Consider the following 6514-nt stretch of genomic DNA (forward strand, 5'->3'; position numbering starts at 1 on the left):
CAGGAAGCTAATGTAATAGATAGATGTGTAATCATGTAATAGGTACAGGCTCTCTCCCATCCCTCTTTCCTTTCTGTTTCCTTCCTTTTAAACTTCAATCCTTGTCTCCTTCCTTCCTTTACTTCTTTCCCCTCTCTGTCTTGCCTTTTCTTTCCTTTTTTTTTCAGTTGACTTGCCCACAAACATGAAAGCCTCCAGGAAGACTTTACACCAAGCAACAATCCTTAGCAACTAGCTTTTACATCAAAGAGATGGAGAGAACATTGTATGACAGATGAAGGAGTATTTGAGTTTGTTTATCCCACATCGAGGGCCAATCCCTTCATTGGCTAGCACTGCCACTGTCTCTAACTTACACTGCACCGATGATAAGGACATTTTCAGTGTTTTCATATGCTCCATTCCATCCTCTGCAAAGGTTGGTGCTTCAAGGAATTTATCAAAGCCCCTCTGCTCCTCTGCAAATCCAAGGATGACAGCAAGACATGACGAATGTAAAGGCCCTGCACCTATAAGGACTTGGAAGGCAAAGCCAAAAGGCAAATGCACTAATGAAACCTAAGCCCTAAATGAAACCAATCTTGATAATCTTAGAGGCTTAGAGTAAACAGCAGTGAAGTTGTGGATGAAGAAGCCAGTGGTTAATAGAGTTCCTCATGTGGTGAGCTCCAACCATAATATCATTTTCGTTCCTACTTCCTAACTGTAAGTTTGCTACTGTTATGAAATTATAATGTAAATATTTTTGGAAAGAAGGGTTTGCCAAAGAGGTCCCAACCTATAGGCTGATCTAGGCTGTCTTCTTTCTCATAAAGAATAAAAACAAGGACATCAAAGCAAATCAAACCAAATCCAAGCAGAGCTCTTTAAAACAACATTGTCAGAGTCTGGAAAAGAGCCAAAAACTTGGCATCAACCAAGAACTAGAAAAGGCACCCTCAAAGTGACAGGTAGTGGTATTAGACCCACTCTTGCATGACATCCTTTCCAGAGAACTCTGTGATTACTTGTCTTGGTCTTGAAGATTCAACCCCAGTCCTCAGTTCTCTCCCTTGAACAGTAAGAAGTAGAGCACACTCAATTTTCATGTTATTGTGTACAGCTTTTCTGTCCCGTGTTTTTTTAAAAAAAAAAGTTAAATGGTTGATTCAAGGCATTCATCTTTACTGAACTTGGAACTAACTTGGGGGGGGGGGTGCATTCAGTACTGCTTGCACGAGTTGCAGGAAAACTAGAGAGCCACAGTCCTCTGGGACAAGTTATCATAAGTGGAGGCAAACAACAGGCCCTTGAAAACACAAAAAAGCTGAAGTAAGAATGTCCAGGACATGAGGGTCTGTAACAGCTGTCATATGCATATTGGAACTCATGCAAGTTATAGGAATGATAAGGCATCCTGTGTGCCCAGAAAAGGGCCTTGGGAAATGTAATCTTGCCCCCGGGGTGGTCTTTAGTTTCAGAACTTGTTAACTTGTCAAGGGCTGTCCCAACAAAGACCAAATCTGCAAAGCCTTGGAAAGCTCATAAACTTCAAAAAAAAAAAAAAAACAAACCTTAAAACATTAGCAAAGGTCCTGGCATATTTTCGTGGGTAAAGTGCTTGTACTGTAAACAAGAGGACCTGAGATTATGGTAAACTTGAAAGTAAGACAATTGACATTATTGACTTCAGGCAACAGACCAAAATGAAGAAAAACAGTCTAGGAAATTATTTTAAAGGAAATAGGAAGAAAAATATCCTAGCTAGTAAAATTGATGAGACCAGAAACTACAAAATTGAGAGAGAGAGAGAGAGAGAGAGAGAGAGAGAGAGAGAGAGAGAGAGAGAGAGAGAGAGAGAGAGAGAGAGAGAGAGAGAGAGAGAGAGAGAGGAGCGCCTGGAAAACGCTGGCTGATGTTAAAGTTCAAGAGTAGATTCCCAGGAAGAGCTACTGTTACAGTTCAAGTTGAAGTCCAAAGAAGGATCCACTCTTGACCAGGGAAGGTCAGTCCTTTTGTTCTATTCAGTCTTTCTTTGGTAGGATGTGCCTGTGCCCGCATGAGGGCGTGTCACCAGCTTCACTGAAAGCCTGCTAGTTTAAGTGTTTACCTCATCCTAGAGCACTTACACAAACATTCAGAATGCTTTGCCATATATCTGAAACAGTGGCCCAGTCAGTTTGACAGTTTATGTATGTTTTAGTACACTTTTTTTTTGAAGAGAGGGAAAGTAACAAGTCAGAAGGTTAAAAATACAATTACCATGTGACCATTCCACTCCTAAGTATATTATCAAAAGAAGTGAAAGCAGGGATACAGGCAGACAATTATGCACCCATGTTCACAGAAGCATATGCACAACGGGAAAACGTTGGAAGCAATGTAAGTGTCCAACAGATGAATGAGTATACAAAATGTGATGTATGTGCTTTTAAAATGAGATACTTGCCTTTAAATAGAAAGAAATTCAGATCCAGACAGCAACCTGAATGAACCTCAAAAATATGCTTGGTGAAATAGTCTAGACAAAAGGGACGCATTTTTTTGTAATTCTACTTAAATGAAACTTATATGACAATTCAGATGCAGAATGTAGATTACAGCTTACCAGCAACTTGGAAAGAATCAAATGAGGATTTAACTGTTTAACATCTGTTAAATGCCTGTTTGGAGTGATTAGACAATTCTGAAAGTGGATATGGGAATAATTTTATAACAATGAGAATGTGTTTGATTCCACTGAATTATAGAGTTTAAATTATTAAAGTGGTAAATTCAGGGGCTGGGGAGATGGCTCTGTGAGTAAAACATTTGCTAAGTGGGAGCACTAGTATCCAACCACATGCCATATAGGTGTGGAGGTAGGTGTGGAGGTCTGCCTCTATCCCCAGTGCTCCAGGAAGTAGAGACAGGACATCTCTGGGGCAAGCTGCCTGCCTAGAATACCTCTGGATTCAAATGAGAGACATAAGGTGGAGAGGAATCAAGAAAGACACCCACTGTCAACATCTGTCGTCTACATGCATGTACACCCCCACCACACATGCATGCGAACACATATATACAAATGTACATAACACTTACAAATGAGTAAAATGTTAAACATTCTACATTTGTCTCTGTGTGGTGATGGGTATTTAATTCCACGAGTTGAGCCACATCTACAGCCAACTATTCTATATAGTTTGCTACTGTCAGGGTGCGGGGAGGGAAGAAGAGAAAAGAAAGGTATTGGGAGCAAAGGACTGTGTGTTGAAAATAGAGACTTGGGTCAGAAAACAGAGCTTTGGAGTAGGATTTGGGAAGGTTTTACATTATAAAATGATACAAGACATGACTATAATTGTGGGCTAAATTGTGTGTGACCTACTGAGGACAAGATGACTAAAAAAGTACAAGAGGTGATAGATGGTGAAATCCCCACAGATGGTGGCTATGCAAATGAACATGCTGGACAAAATTAAGTTCTAAATTCATAATGGGGCTGAGGGATTAGCTGAGTAGTCCAGTGTTTGCCTAGTATGCATGAAGCCCTGAGCAAAAAGAGACTGTCCTGCTATTCTAGCTTGCGCAATCACTCTGCTCTCTTTTGCAACGTTTCCTGACTCATACATGCAGGCAGTCAGATGTAGGTGGATCTGTAGTATGGCCTCCTGTCTGCTTCTCCCTCAGGGTAGCCAGGACCCTTGTACACCGAGCTGGGCTGGAGAGAGGAAAACAAGTACAAAGCAGGATCTCGGTCAGCAGTGAGTGAGCAGGCAGTGGACACACCCAGGAACAACTTTAGAGAATTGTCTATTGGGGTTGCACGGGGTGGGGGTGGGGGTATGCTAAGGAGGTGACCAGAGCCTCTGGGGCAAGGTTTGTGTGGCTGTGCACCATTGGCCAGGGCAGGGATGTTGGGAGATGCTTCATCTACATACTCAGGGGCTGGAGGGGCTGGAGGGTAAAAAACCTTATAAGGTCAAACAAGAGATGAAGTCTAATAGTCAGGGCAAAAAAAAAAATCTTACTAGGGTTGATGGTGAGGGAGCAGGCTTTATGGTCCCAGGTTGGGAGGGGGTGGTAGCCAACTCTTGCTGTCCTCAGGTTTGAGTATGAGAGGTTAAAACTTCCTTGACCCTTCCTCCATAACACTGGGCTATTACGGTTCCCCACACCAGTACTGCATTGTGTCCAGTTGTGTTTTTCCATGATGGTCTCCACTTGTTGTAACAAGAGGTTTCTTTCATGAGGGGTGGTAGCTAACTGTGGATATAAGGTTGAGATTAAGAATGTAGTAAGCAATCATGCTGGTCTAGCAAAGTGGTAGTAGTAGATTCTCTTCTGAGGCCCATGCCTTCACTAGTCCTAAGAAGCTGGCTAGATTTTCAGTACCTGGTATGATTTCCTATCTGTTGAATGGGCTTTAGGCCCAATTAGACAGCTGTTCACTGCCCTGCTGTGTGAATGCCACTTACAGAGCCTTTATGCATACCTTGCCATGGTGGTCACTATCACTGTTCATAGGTATTGAAGCTAGGTAGGACTATTTTATTACTTCACTCCCTCAGAAGTTTCCATGATATTTTCTGGTAGCATGGATGTTAGACTGCAGGAAAGAGGCTTTTAGGTCAGACCCCACTTGAATCATCCAAGTCTTGTGCCCTAAATGTGTGGTGTCTTCAGCCGCAGGGGTCTGCCCTCAAGCATGAGAGACAATCAGGGTCTACATCAATCGTCTCTATTGTTTTGGGAGTTATTTAGACTACCCTGGTCAATCATTTGAGAAAAAAAAAGTTTTATTATGCCTAGAAGTTTTGTCCATAGTCTATAGTTTCTGTGGGCAGCAATTGCCAACCCAAGTGGCTTAACTTCCTTTCAATAGCTCTCCTGGGGATGGCAGCTTAAACAATATCAGAACAACGGTAATCACAATGGACATGTTAGCTTGGAAGAGGAAATTTTTGCAGTACCCCACCATACACAAAGAACTATAGGAAAGTAATGGCCACTAGGAAAAGGCCACTTAGCCTCTCTCAGGGATGAGTCCCCTTATTGGTTATTCAATGCAGAGTGGTTATCCCTGAAACCATACAAACACAAACAACAAAAACAGACTCAGCAGATGGTATTTATGTATTTGTGCATATGTGTATATATATATATATATATATATATATATGCTTTTTGTTTTATTTTGTTTTTTGTTTTTTTGAGACGGGGTTTCTCTGTGTAGCCCTGGCTGTCCTGGAACTCACTTTGTAGACCAGGTTGGCCTCAAACTCAGAAATTCGCCTGCCTCTGCCTCCCAAGTGCTGGGATTAAAGGCATGCCCCACCACTGCCCGGCATGCATACATATATATGTAATGATGATACTATTCAGCTATTAAAAACAAGGACATCATGAGTTTTGCAGGCAAGTGGATAGAACTAGAAATATCACCCTGAGTGAGGTAACCCAGTCTCAAAAGGACATGCATGGTATGTACTTACAAATACCCATGATACAACCTACAGACTGTAAGAAGTTTAACAAGAAGAATGGCCCAAGGGAGGCTACTTCAAGCCCACTTAGAAGGGGGAAATAATCATGGGAGGCAGAGAGAGGGAGGGACCTGGGTGGGAGATGGGAAGGGGAGAAGAAAAAGGGGGACAGGATCGGGTATGAGGGGAGACAGGAGAGAAGCCTAGGGGGCCAGGAGAATGATTGAAAATATACAGCTTTAGGAGGTTGGGGGTAGGGGGAACCTCTATAAAGTCCTAGAGACCTGTGATTTGAGAGGCTCCAAGGACTTAATTGGGATGACCTTAGCCACAGTGCCCAACAGTGGGGAGATGGAACCTGAAGAGACCACAGGGCCCCAGTGGAGGGATGGAGTCATCAACCCACCTTTAAAAGTTTTGTCTTAAAATTGTTCCTGACTAAAACAAATACAGGAATAAAAATGGGGCAGAGATTGAAGAAAAGATAATCCAGTGACTGGCCCAATTTGGGATCTATCCCATGGGCAGACACCAAACCCTGATACTATTACTGATGCTATATTGTGCTTACGGACAGGGGCCTAGCATGGCTGTCCTCTGATAGGCTCTTTCATCAGCTGACTGAGACACATGCAGATGCTCATAGCCAACCATTGGACTGAAGTCAGGGACCACTAAGGATATGGGGAAGGATTGAAGGAGTTGAAGGGGATGGCAATCCCATAGGAAGACCAACAATATCAACCAACTTGGACCCCTGGAAGCTCCCAGAATTTAAGGAAACAATCAAAGAGCATACAGGGTCTGGTTGGTAGCCCCTGGTACATGTATAGGAGAGGACTGCCTTGTTTGGCCTCAGTGGGAGAGGATGCATTTAATCCTGTAGAAACTTGATGCCCCAAAGGAAGGGGGATGTTGAGGTTGGGAAGTTGAGGTGGGGTGGGTGAGGTGGATGAGGAGATGGGAGCATCTTTTCAAAGGCAAAGGGAGAGGACGGCATGAAGAGCTCTTGGAGGGGGTACTGGGAAGGGGGCAATATCTGGAATGTAAATATATAAAAGAATAAA

The sequence above is a fragment of the Mastomys coucha genome, chromosome X (genome assembly GCF_008632895.1).
Source record: "Mastomys coucha isolate ucsf_1 chromosome X, UCSF_Mcou_1, whole genome shotgun sequence".
Classification (NCBI taxonomy): Eukaryota; Metazoa; Chordata; class Mammalia; order Rodentia; family Muridae; genus Mastomys; species Mastomys coucha.